The 13875-nt window shown below is 42.7% G+C and overlaps 1 protein-coding gene across 3 annotated transcripts in view; it reads right to left on the bottom strand.

Moving 5' to 3' along the window:
• The window catches only part of rerea (arginine-glutamic acid dipeptide (RE) repeats a), a 124890-nt gene extending 112114 nt beyond the window's left edge, over positions 1 to 12776 (bottom strand). For 2 of the 3 annotated variants that reach the window (XM_084917793.1, XM_084917792.1), the window contains exon 1: positions 12455 to 12776. The gene's annotated coding sequence lies outside the window, so the exon portion shown is untranslated. Of the gene's footprint in view, positions 1 to 4576; positions 4594 to 12454 lie in introns of those variants that run through there. The other variant, XM_084917794.1, reaches the window with a different exon arrangement.
• Between the last annotated feature and the right edge of the window lie 1099 nt (positions 12777 to 13875).

The raw sequence follows: 13875 nt of genomic DNA, 5'->3' as shown, positions 1-13875 counted from the left end.
CACAGCCTATTTAGCAAAAACTCCCCTCTATTTCTTCCTTGCCAAGCTCGGAGGATGGACACCTTAAAGTAGCCACGTGTAGGTTTTGTTGGCCGACTTATCACTCATGTTACAAAGAGAACTGATGTCAAGTGCGGATTTGGAATTTAAGAAGAGATTTATACAAAAATAGAGCAAGATCACAACCTCTCGATTACCATATCAATACATGCTCTTGGGAGATACACTCACTGACACTGTAGATGTGATTCTATATAGGTGAGGCAAATAATGTAACAAATGAGCTGCTAACTGGAACGTAATCTCTGCGGCCTTTTTAGCAACATCTCGCCCTTACTTCTCCATATTACACTGGCTGACTGATAATTACCAACACATCTAGTTTTGTTTTGTTTTTTTGCACTTAACCCTCTCTTCTTTGTTGGTAGGTCAGCTTATGATGACATAGCTGTGCTTTTCAGCCCTCTTCTCATAGCACCTCTCCTGCTGTGGCAATCCTTCTCCAAGCTCAGCTCAGCTGTGCCAGCAGTGTATTTATGTCAGTTTTCTCCAACAGTAGCAACACGGTCCGCTCTTGATCTCTCTAAGGAATGTCTTACGAGATCGCCTTTTACTTTCACAACACCTCAGATAAAAGCACAAAAAAATAAAAGCTACTTTTGGCTGCTCCCTTATTCAAAGGAGGGTCACTACAGCAGGGCTTGTGTCTCCTTCGAGGATCAAACCAGCTACCGTCTGCTTATTACCACTACACTATAGAGCCCCTATAAAAGCACATAAAAATACTACGTCATAAAAGAAGAAATTAAGGCAAACAAATGGAAAGGTCTTAAAGCGCCAGTACACCCACCGTATTAGCCGCGTCACGGGCAGCTAGTAATGTCGTCACACAGCCATACTCCAAACACAATTAGACACATTATTAGCTAATTGTTTCTGTCCCAAACCACAAATATGGAAAAAACTACTCATGCTATCACATCTGCTGGATACATTGACTTCCAAGTTAGTGATGAGAACAGAACTACTTTAAAGTGTCCTCCCACAGGAGCTCCACAGGGAACTAACTTAAGAAACAAAAATGGAGGAAATTTGTGCTAAATAGATATTAACTCTAAAAAGATACCAGCTAGATTTAGCATAGCGGGACTGTTGAGGCTTATTATGTGCCACAGAGGAATTTAATGTGCACTGAAAGAGGGCTATGCAATTTACCCCCAATTTCTTACAGTGTAACTGCATTACAGGGAAAAGCATAAGGTCCAAAGTGGAGAGCAGGAATTGTTACAGAGATCAACACCTACACTCATGAGAATACAGGCAAATCAGCATTGCTTTAAGACAGACTTGAAAAATCATAAACTTATCCCTAATAAGCCACCACCTCACATATCCCCCAATGTATCTCCTCTTCACCCGCAGAAAGAGGGGGGGGATGAAGAGATTAAAGTTGTAACGTGTTGGGCTAATCATAACATAGACAGTTTAGTGCCATCTCGCATAATTAAATGCTTTGCACTAACCACCTAATGCATACTAATTTGGAACAATCCACTCCTAGAGCTGGCAGACCATGAAGCTCCCTGCAAAGGAGGTGCTTGTCTCACTCTCCCTCTGCATGTGTGTGTGTGTGTGTGTGATTTGCAGAGGAGTAAGGTGCTAAAGGTCAGCCTGCGGACTTGAAAGAAAAGGTCAAGCATTATTACAACATGACTAAATAAACAGGTTGTGCACAGCCCCCAGCCCAGCCGCTGTGAACACTCGAAGCCTCTACCTACAAGCCGTACTACCTGCCTGTTTGGCTGGTTGGGATTCAGCTTCATCCCTTGTCTTTATCCACATATCCCTCCAGCTCTACGACAGCTGACATGAGGACTGTCATATCCTGCCTAGATTCTTATCCCATGCTGGCTTTATTGCTCTTTTCCTCCTGAGTAACAAACACACATCCACACATGCGCACACACACAGACACAGAGCAAACAAGAGAGGAGCGAGGGAAGCGGGGCTGCTGGAGCGTGCTTTAAAGCACATTAATATTAATTGCAGTACTAGCTGGAGTGATAACATAGACAAGATGCCCCTGCGAGGGAGCTGGGCGCAGTCAGTCCCTGCTTTTTGTTAGCAGCACTACTCATCTGTTGGCCGTGGTGAGACGGCAGGATGACGAGCATTTCATCTTTGAATTGCTTGTTTTATATTAGAAGGGTCTACCCTCAGCAGAGAGGGGAATTTGTGTTTGAGAGCGGTTACTGTGTGTGGGCGCGTGTGCGTGTATGTGTGTGTGTGCACAAGGCTAGCCGTGATTTAAAAAAAAAAAAGACTACGGAAGATGAATTATTAGACTAGTGGCTACATCAACAGCAATAGAAATGTGCTTTAGAGGTAACAGAGAGTGCTTAAGCGATCTTGCTTTTATCTCCTGTGCTCTGCCTGGCTTGGCTGCATTTTATGTCCTCCACACACAACTCAGTATTCTGTGAGAAATGAGCTCTGCTAAAGGATGTAAATAATCTGCTGTTCTGCTTAGAAAACCTGCTTTTTCAGGACAGTGGAGGCAAAAAAAACCAAAAAAAACAACAACAGCAGAAACAAAAAAACAAATCGAGTTGAAGCCTGGGTGTTGAAGCTCATCTCCACCTCTTGGCTTTTTTTCTCCCCCTGTAGCAATAGCAGGCAGCTGCAGGCATCAACAGATGACAGCTATATCTCTATAGTCCTCCATTTTTACCTCACCCTCTCTTTTTTCCATTTCTGTCAATTGCTATTGAGAAACTGACGCCGTGTTTGGTGCCGCCTCACTGTAGTGGGTTTGGGGCTGTACGATTTTGTGCCTTTTTTTTCCCCTTCTTCTTTCTCCCCCCCGATTTCCCCCCAGACTCATCAATGCCCCATTACCAAGTCAAATCAGGTGGTGCTGCAGATATTTGCCGAGTACCAAGGCTGCAAGCAGAGACACACAGAGGATTCGTTTAGGAAGCCTGGGAGGTTTTCTAACGGTATGCTCTCCACAGGATCACAAAACAGGGTGAGGAGGTGAGCGGAGGAGAAATCACTGCTGGCTAAATGCTTGTGAGTGGTTTATGGCTCAGAGGGCAGAAAGGGAAACAGAGATGTGGTAATGCATCTCTCTGACACTCCTTTAAGCAGCCGACCAGACTGTAATCTCATGGGCCCTGTAGTAGTCGCACGTTATTGTTTCTCATTTCACATGTCACAAACAATTAAAACGCGCCTGTCGATTCCCGTGCCCCATGAGCTCCATTTACCCATGAAACAAAAAAGAGAAAAAAAAAGAAGAAAATACACGTTTGAAAAAAGGAGAAAAAAAACAGCCAGTATGATCTCTTTTCTTACATGTATCCACATTCCTAAGCTAAATTCCCAAAGATTGCCACGCATATTTCTCACTTTCATCGTCTTTATCTCCCTGCGACAGCAAATATAAAGTGAACGAGCCCCGTGTAATGTAAGCAGCTGCATTAGCGAGGCAGAGTGATAAAGTGAAAAGCAAAAAAAGGGGGGGAGGTAAAGAAAATTCGTCCTTTTAGTTTCCTCTGCCTGTTGTCATCCTCTTTATAGCAGCAGCTACACAGGCAAGACAAAAAAAAGAACTCTGGGGAAGAATCAGGCAGAAGAAAAGAGAGAAAGGGAATAAAAAGTAGCACTGTGTGTTTTATGTAGAGATTTTCACAAGCCTGTTGTTGATTAGAGGAAAAGGCTGAGTGCTAAATACAGAGGGAAACAGGGAGAAGAAAGGGAGGACTGCTGGTTCTCCAGGAAAGGGTCTCTGAGGGCTGTCAGAGGTGCTGGTGAATCTCTTCCCTGTGAGGAAGCCGCTGCACTTAGGAGAGAAATTTAAACTCCTACTGTTATGAGAATTTTTGGCTTTCATTACACCAAGGGCGCATGTCGATGCTCTCGTGGATGCATCAGAGTGCACACGCACGATGCGAAGCCAGATGCCAGCTTTCTCTACCGGAGTTTTTGCTGGCTTTGTGCCGAGCAGATCGTTTGCTTTGTGCCAAGAATAAAAAGGCAGAGACTGAAACTCTTTGACGGCGCTCTCCCCGTGCTCAATCGCAATCATGAAACATGTGCACGGGAAACAAAACCGTCCACCACTTTGACTAGGGATCCGTGCGACGGCGTGCGACCATCTCGCCCGTCAGTCGCGCTGTTTAAAATTAACCGGAGCAAATCGAGATGGAGCGCAGCTGACTGGACCCATCCAGTTGGAATTATTTGAGATGTGACAAGCACTTAATCAAGCTGTCATCTGCAGCGCCACACTAATGCATAAACAAAGAAACAAAGCAGGATTGCGAGGAGCTGGAATCGAGCTCGGCTATGCAAAGAACCACGCCAAATATCGTTTTCCTCATTTGAGGAAGTGGCGAAATGAAGAAAGGAAGAGAAACCGGCCTCCCAGCGAGCTGCTGTGCCCCAGCTCGACTAAGTGACAGTGAATCCTACAGTGAGTCGATTTGCTGCTTTTGAGTGCCTGAAAACTTGTCTGGCAGAGTGCTCACAGGGGAGAAAGACAGATGGGGAGAATGTAGGGACGGAGCCTCACCTGTAGCTGTCTTCTATTTGTCTGTTCATCCCTGGAGGCTTTTGGGCTGCTTTGGTACAACAAGGGAGGGTGGGGGTAGGGGGTAGGGACAAAGAAAGAGCTCTGAGGCCATCAACAGACAAAGCAAGAGACAAAAGGACAAGTTTACAGGTAAATAGTGAAGAGTAGCTGGCAGGAGGGCTGAGGAAAGCTCGGGTTTCAGACAATCGATGATCACTCACTCTTCCACAAAAACAAAGATGTTAATAACATGACATTCACCTCGAGGAGCATGTCTTGCTGCTGCTTTATACCAGAGTTACAGAGCAAAAAAAATAAAAAAAAATACAAAAAAACAACATTACTGAATACAGTAAATCACATGTGCAAAGCAAGCTTTGACCTGACTTTCAGCTCCCCAAAGCTGACACGACGCCGTTTGAGCATGTGGGGCTGATGACAGGAGTCATTTGCTACATCGCTTATTTGAAAAACAGGAGCACTTGAAGATGACACAGAAAGACAACTGTATTGTCATCTTAAAGAGGATCTATGAAATCAGTGGGACGAGATCAATGCCGCCTCTCCCTCGCTCTCACGGCACTTTACATAAGCAGCAATAACCATCACAGAGGCCATCATCTAGCTCACCGATTTCTTGTGCAGGACTTCCAGAAACCTCCAGGCTACAAAAAGCGCCTCTCACTCCGAGCAATGGTCACATCCACAACTTCACAGACAAGGCAGGGAGGAGGAGGAGGTAGAGAAGGAAAGGAGCTGAGGAGAGGGAAAAATACCACAGGCAAGATAGAGAGAGCTGGAAGGCAGGGAGAGAGTGAGGGGAAAAAAAAGAAGAGAGGTTGGGGGAAACTAGCAGTGCATCTTCATTACAGTATAGCACAGAGCTCTGGCATCGACTAGCCAAGCAGTGTAGTAAGAGCTCCTCATCCTCTCAGTTAATTAGGATTTCTGCTGCTTCATTTTGGGGCGAGGGACAGGATGTTGGAGGCTTGATTACCTTTTATTTCCCAGCCTAACGGCTCGGCTGCCTCTGCCGCTTTATTAACAGGAGATCTTGCAGATTTACAGCTCCACAGCAAACATCAATTTCAATAATTACAAGAAAACTGTTAGAGGGGACACAATGAAACGAGAGTGTGGTTTTTTTCCCCCCTCCCTCCTCCCCACCTTCACCGCTCCAAAGCTCCTCCCCTCTTTCACGGGATCTAATTTCCATAGATGTGCCCTTTTCATGATTGCATGCCACAGACACGTTAAAACACACACAGATTTGCCTCAGTCACACTTGGCACTCTAAACGCTTTATAACCACTCCCTAGCCTGAAGGGCAAAGGAAATACTTCAACCTAAGCATTTGTGTAGCCGTAAAACAAAAATGAGTGAAAGATGATCTGTTCGTGCTCAGCACAACCCCCGACCCCCCACCCCTGTGCAAAAAAAAAAAAAATCTATCACATCACTGGATAAAACATCTTTATGGTGTAAACTGGATAATACAAGGGATTACAAGTCTCCTTTTTAAAGCTATATCTTTACACACTGGCTAGATATTAGATTTCACCTTCTGACAAGGTGCAAGTGTGAGACTAAACTGAATGCCTCTCTCAAACAAAAGCTCCATCTAGGGAAAGCTATAATAGAAATCATTATTAAAAGACATCGGATTCTGAACAGAAAAGCACAGATTCCATTTGAATAAAATCAATAATTGTGTACACTTGCAGTGCATTGCCTTCCTGTCTTCTCATCTTGCTTGCTAATGTTTCTTTCATGAGCCAGCCCACTGCTGGTGACATTATAGCTACAGCACTTCCACAAGTCCCCGATGGATCGGTGAAAATGGTTGGCGTAAAACACAATTAGTACGGTCCATATGGCTGCTAGTGGAGGAGGAGCCGGAGAGGTCCCATGTGGTTTTTATAGAGGCCTGCTCTTTTGTTACCCTAAAGATCAAACTGTTGTCATAATAATGGGGTCGTTTTAATACTGTCGCTTGGTTTTTGTAAATCGGCACTTCGTCGACACATCCTTGCCTCAATGACTTTTGGCAAATAAATTGACCAACCTTGGCTCATAGCCTAATCGATAGCTCCTTCATCATGATTAATGGTTCATATTGGATAATGTGGGGAAATTTAATGTGAGGGGAGCATTACTTCCTGATTTCAGCGCTCAGCCCTATTGATTGGTCATAACCCTCCTTTTTTGGCCAATGGAATGCGCTGATAAGAGCCGTGTGTTCGACCTATGTAAACTGAGCACAGAGAAAATGATTTACTGTGCTTTAGGCGCGTCTTATTCACTGATAGCTCTGTATGCCCAGCCTGACAAGCATTTTCTTGCCTGAGAAACGCAGACACCTTTTACTGAGTTGAAGCGAACAACAACAGCTTGAGGCAACAGATTTATTACAAATTGATCTATTAGATAGCACTGCTGTGCTTCGCTGTTTTCTCTCTCCCTCTTGCTCCCGCTCTCTCTGACAACCTTCCCCTGATGGTAGCTAGAGTGTATCAGAGTGGAAGTGCTACAGTGGCAAATCTAAACCCAATCCTCAGAACTCATTTTCTCTGTGCCGGCTGCTGGAACTAGGGTACAGAGACAAGATGTCCATCTTTAAACCCAGTCGATCCAGCTCAAAGTCCCAGTGTCTAAACTGAAGGCTCGGCAGGCTCAATAGGTGTTCCTAACCTGCAAGGGCAAGCAAGGACACAGTTAACCCGAGGTATCTTGTGTACAGGAGAGCGGAGAGCCACAATGTCACCCGGGTCGTTTCCTTATAGCAGTGTGAACCCTGAGATCACCGCTGACTTGCGTGACCGTCTCCATTAAAACATCACTCACAGGCTTTCCAGCCCTGCAAACTGTGCCTCGTGTGCAGCCGTAGCCGCAACATCAGTGCAATATCTGTGTTAGTCACAGAGGCAGAGCGGCACAGCCAGCACATTATAAAAAGATCTATGTGCAATTTGTCTCATCCACACTGTTGAAAATCAATGTCCTGCATACCCAGTGTTGTGCAGAAAAACACAGCATAACGAGCCATTACGGCCACTTTTAATTAATGACAAAAGCATGTTTGTCTGGACAGCAGACAGCTGTTATTGACACATCTCTCTATAAAACAATCAATTAAACCAACTGCATCATTTAGACTAGCTAATCAAAGTGGCTCTCTGATAAGTATCACGTAGTGGCCATTTACCGTAACCAGTTTTTTGTCTGGTTTTATTTTTTTGCTTTATGCTTTCATATCATTTTATCAAAAGATACATCATGCTGAATCTAAGCCTGAAGCAGATTTATTAATAACCAAGCTAATGAATCAAAACCCCGTACACACTTGTGTATATAATAATAGGTCCAACACATCTACAGAAACCTTAACCGTCACAAGCAGGAGGAGATTATGACATGCTCCGTTTTGCTTTAGGTTTAAACTGATAGAAACAGATAAAACTGGCGGGTTATGTAGGCCTAAATATATGCTGTCAATACTAACAGCATATACTGATCGAGAAACCGCACAGGCTCCATTGTGCCCCCTTTGCTTTAATCACCCCCATCTTTCATCTGTGCTACAAAAGAAAAGAGGGCTATCGGCTCCCGGATGCAATAAATGTGCGTGTCGCTGGAAAGGGAGCGGGGAGTGGGGGGGGGGGGGTCTGTCTAAGACGTTGAAATATTCTGGTTAGAGTGTATATGTCTATATAAACATCTTCAGGCAGGCGGCTGCAGGGGGTGTGCGCAGTAAAAAACACTGGTATGCATTGTTTGTGTTTCTGCACCACTAGCGCCATGCCGTGTCATTACATGAGGCAATCTCTTACCTAATCAGCACTGACACACACAGCAGCAAAGTACTCCTCCTCCTCCTCCTCATCATCATCATCATTCCCCCCCCTCTTCTCCTTCTCCTCAGGGGCCAGCCAGCTGATCCTACACCATTTCATTTTCCTCCTTTACTGTGATGGCAAATGGCTGACTATTATTTTTTTTAACTTTCCTTTTTAATTCACACTTCTTCTTTTTTTGCATGAAGTGCTATTAATAGGTCATGCCAATAAAGTGAAAAACTAGGCCTGTGCCTACATGTTGCGTTTTAAATGGTAATTAGTAAGGCGCGCACACAGGAAACCAGCAAATGCGTAAAACTCCCATATACTCCCAGATATTTGCTGTCGCTTCACAAGGCTCGCAAATGTTAGCTAAAGCCTCCTTTTCCAGTCGATTTCTACAAATTCCACTGTCCAACCACATTAAGCACAAACAGCACTGACAGTTGCACGATGAAATATGTAGAAAAGTTTCTTTCATATCTTGAGATGCTTAGCAATAACACCAGACAAAATATATCTGATTAATTAAGATGTGAGTCAACGCAAACCCAGCCCAACAAGAAACAGACAGCGTTTGTAAAAATGAAGTGAGACCAACTTCGCCACGGCTGAGCTTGTGCAGAAAGCAGATTTGATCACATCAAATACCACCAGCAGTATGTAGCAAGACAGCTCACGATTGTTAACACGAGCAGCGCTTGCTGATACCATCTCCTTGGCACAATTGTGGAGCTGCAGAGGCCTGAATCAAACAAAGATGAGATATGATGCGGCGTGCTTGGATCTCCTCTTATGAGAGGTGAAGGGAAGCTGTCAGGGAACACAAAACAACATCCTGCATCTTGCCTCCTCTGACTTGCTGGCAGAAGCCAGGAGGAGGAAGAAGAACAAGAGGAGGAGGAGGAAAGGGGAGTGTGCTTGCCTCATTTCTGCCAGTGTGCCCTGTGCATGTCAGTCCAATATCTTAAAACAACACATGCAAGGCTTTGCTACAGCCAATTACCCAGCTCTTGGCACGGGAACTGAAAAACATCTTCGGAGAACAATAAAGAGAGCTTGGCTTGTTGCGCGTGCTGTCAGTAAGTGCTGACAGATTGTTATTTTTAATGAATATACAGCACTTGAATGGCCCATCAAGCGGTCTTTGAGCGAACATTGCTCCTTTGTTCAGAGCATTAATTTTCTATGTAACAACCAGATATCTTGCAAAGAAACTGATATCAAGCACTGTAAAAGTAAAAAGCTAAATCAGTTTATCCACTTGCCTTCTTTGTCCACTGCATCCTCTTAATGCTGCTTCAAGTGTGCACAGTCATTAGAATATAAATACAAGGCAATGCACTCGCTTGATTACAAATGTCATGTAGATGCTTGATTACACATCATTTCCTGTGCCGGCTCTTTAAAAGAAGACATTTCGCTGCTTACCAACCTCTCTCGCCAGCATAATCAAATACTGTATATGAAACCCTTGAGCAGAACGGCCTCGAACAAAACAATAAATCAGCCTAATCACCCCTCTTTGAAACACAACCCCAACCTTTCTGAATGTGAAATACACGATAGCCACATATGGACGACAGCTTCAAATGGCGTCAAGCACGGCAGAAACAAACCTCCAGCACTGACAATAAAGTGGCTGTGAAACAAGACTTGGAGAATCCTCCTTTATGGGGATTCACGAAGATACGACAAAGTAGAGGACAACAGCGAGATGCCGTTTGAGCACGGCATGTAAACACTGAATTGCAGCGCATGTGTATTGAAAGATCATCCAACAAAAGAGGCGTCAGAGCACAGTGAAACGGGCTTTTCCTCAGCATTGCCTGGCCTTTGCCACACATTATTTGCAGGAAGCTGCCATTACTCAAACGCGTATTAGTCATTAAAGGAAAATAGCAGGGTTATTACACTTCTCTTATCATTACTCTGCTGGCACTGCTGCTGCTGCTACTACAGCCACACAGCTAGATTAACATTCGATGGACGGGGTGTGTCATTGGATAGGTGACTCCAAGTAATTTTACCCACTGCTGCTCCTGAGATCCCACTCAAATTGAAACACTATAAAACACCCTGACCACTTAGCAGCTCTGCGAGTAACATGACAGAAAGAATCAAAAAAGGAACAGCACAAATGCTCTGCCTTCTGCTACTCTGAATTGTTCTCTTGGCCAGACCTAAAACATATTGTTTTAGAAAAACCATAAACCAAACATTAAGGTGCTTTTCAGCCAAAGCGGCGCTGAAGTAGTAATCAACATATAGCCTCTGATGGCAGACCTCTGTACCCTAGCCTAGCAAGTTTACAGGCTAAGTGGTAGTTAAAGAAAATCACAAACCACTAAGCTACTGGCAGCAGGAAAAGCCAACAAAACATCAGATGGGAATATGCAAGATGTAAGGATTAGCAAAATCACAGTTTTTTCCCCCTTTTTTCCTAAAGACATGACCAACAATAATCTTCAGTCTTTAAGTAATGCTCTATAGACACAAAACATTTCTGGCCACATAGCTGTATCTGAGATTGCTTTATTGCTAAATTCTCTGTTTATAACAAACACACAAAGTTTGTCTGACCTCTATGTTCAGTGTCACGTCACTATCAGGAGACTTGAACAAGCTGCAATGACTGGATAAATGTGGTGGCAGCAAAGTAACAAAACCTATCCAGACCAAACTTTTTAAAACCATTAAACTTAACGTGGTGCTGGGTGTGTTTTACAGTGCATCGCTATCAGGATATCAGATCATTTATTGATGATTTCCCTATGCCCAGCCTAACACTGTGCCACTCTGACAAGTGAGGAAACGCAGGTTTTGTCCTTAAATTCATTTAGACTCTTTCAGTGGACTGAAAATAGCGTGGCATTTACAGAGCAAACGAAATTTTCACACTCCTTTGATCATTTACTATAGTGCGCTCTCTTCGTGCATTGTGAAGCCCTCAATTGTTCAGGGCTGTGTAGTCAGTGAGGTAAAAGAGTCAAGTATGAGTCACAAGCACTCAATAAAAATAAAAACACACTTTCCTGCTGGTTCTTCTCTTTTAAAGTTAGAGGTAGTAAAATGTGCATGGACTGCATAATATTTGGAAACTCTTGCCTTTCAAGGAGGAATTGTGCAACATATTTGTGGCCAAACGCTACTCGTTTGTTTACTATTTTCAAACTTGCAATTCATCTTAACTTTGGTTTAACGCTGCAAAAAACAAAATGCCCCCTGATAAAAAAAAAAAAGTATGACCTCTCCAAACACCAAGAAACCTTCACCTGATGTAGTCTCTTAAATGCTTTCAACTTTCTCAGGAGAAAGTGAAGTCTTAAACCCACTTCTGGCTGTTGTATTTGTTGACAAATATCTTCAGCGTAGATTACATCTTTCATTTTCTCACAGCAGCACGAATGTGCTCTCATCCGGTGTTTAAAACCAGGCCAGACCACACTCCTAAATAACCACGAACTGCGATCTAGATAACAATAATTGAGCACAAGTCAAAACACACAAAAGACAGCTAGTTAGCTTCGCTGGCTAACGTTTCCAAGGGCTAGTGACAATAGCTGAATGGCTAAGACTATTCCCTGGAAAAGACATAGCACACTGGGTATTTCAAAACAGGGAAAAGCAAGCTATGGGGTACTGCGATGTTATCTGTGCTGTCATACCACAAAGTGTTTAATAAATTAAAGTCGTGTTGTGTGTACTGGACGAGCTTTGTAATAACCGGTGCCAACGAGCTGTTTGTATCCAGACATTACTCTGCTCCTAGCTGGCATTCCCAATCAGTGCTAGTCACTGGCGCTAGCCGCTAATGTTAGTTCATAGTAACCAGCAACACCAACAGCAAGGGGCAACCAAGTCTATCAGCTAACTAGCTAGCTAATGCTAATAGGCAAATTAGCCAAATAGCTAACAAGCGATGATGTACGTTAACAGTCCAACGTTTACATACTCTTCCGTTAATTTGTGTCATTTCTCCCTCGTTTGCTGATGAACGTCAAATGCAAAAAGACTGCTGATTGCAGCTCACAGCACTTACCTTAAAGAGCTTGATCTACAACATCTGTGATTTGTTTGATGAGAGACTGCAACAACAAACAATAGCAGCAGCAGCAACAGCAGCAGGGGCAATTAGCCAACGTTAGTTAGCCAAGTGTCGCCACTACAGAGAGTAGTACAACAGCTGCAGTGCCACCTGTATATCGTTTGTTATATAGCTATAACCGAGAGAACCACGTTTGGTATAACGCTGTCATAAATGATGGACTTCAGAATAAAGAGAGAGTAATCGTTGCCGGGATGCTCAGACTAGTGTATGTGAGAGGCACTCAGCATGACAGCATCCTTCTTCATCTTGGGGTGAGAACAGTTGGGGGGTTCTCAAAGTTCAACCGGTAAAATATCGTCACCCACTGGCCAAAACTGGAAACATCCAGCGACACTGGGAGTCCTCTGGATGTCTATTCCGTAGCAACACTTGGTCCATCTTCATCCTTTAGCTCAGAAAATTAGGATAGAATTCAAATGGGGAAAAATTAATTTACGGTTAAATAATTTAAGTGTTACATTATAAAGCATATTGTAAATAAAAACAGAAATGGAAGACTACAATTTGGCAGTTACTATATCAGTACAAAATGCTGACAGACCATTTATTTGCACATACTTTTTGCTTGAACTGATAAACAGCTTGATACTATGCTGCATAAGAATCAAATATAATATATATAATAATGACTTTTTTGTGTATTGTATAGATATAAACCTAGTGTACATACACAAAATAAAATAAAATAGAATAGAAAATAGAATACAGTGTTTGTCTGTCTTGTCTGTTATAGTGTTTTTAAACATCTCACTTAAGCAACAATAGTAAGGTTTCACAATAGAATAGAATAGTACAGAATGGTCTGGATACTGGAAAATACTCTACTTTTATGTTTCATTATTGCCAGTGAAATTGTGAAACAATAAGAAAGTATACAAAGTAGCTATATACTTATAGAACGGTTACATTAGATTCTGTTTTTATTCATGAAGGAAAACTGTAGAACAATAACAAAATTCAATAGCAGCAATATGGGAAAAAAACTATAAAACTGCTTAAGAATAGAATAGAATAGAATAGAATAGAATAAAAAGATTACTAATTTGATGTTACAAAGGAAATTGTGAAAGAAATAAAAAAAAGTAACTAGAGATATTCATAGAATAGCATCAGTAGAAGACGTTGTTATTACAATTATAGAATAGAATAGAATAGAATAGCTCTTTAGACACTTTAATCATAACAGAGTAACTATATACATTTATAGAATAGGAGAAGTTTTTACTAGAATTGTTTTATTATTATTAGAGTACAGTAGAATATTAACAGTGAAACTGTGGATTACAATACAAGAGGAGAAAATAGAATAGAATACCTCTTTCAACACTTCAATATACAGAAAGAGCTGTGGA

The sequence above is a fragment of the Perissodus microlepis genome, chromosome 20 (assembly GCF_051167445.1).
Source record: "Perissodus microlepis isolate ML-2025 ecotype Zambia chromosome 20, ASM5116744v1, whole genome shotgun sequence".
NCBI classification, from domain to species: domain Eukaryota; kingdom Metazoa; phylum Chordata; class Actinopteri; order Cichliformes; family Cichlidae; genus Perissodus; species Perissodus microlepis.
Note: the sequence above shows the minus strand (reverse complement) of the source record. Positions and strands in the feature narration are given on the sequence as shown.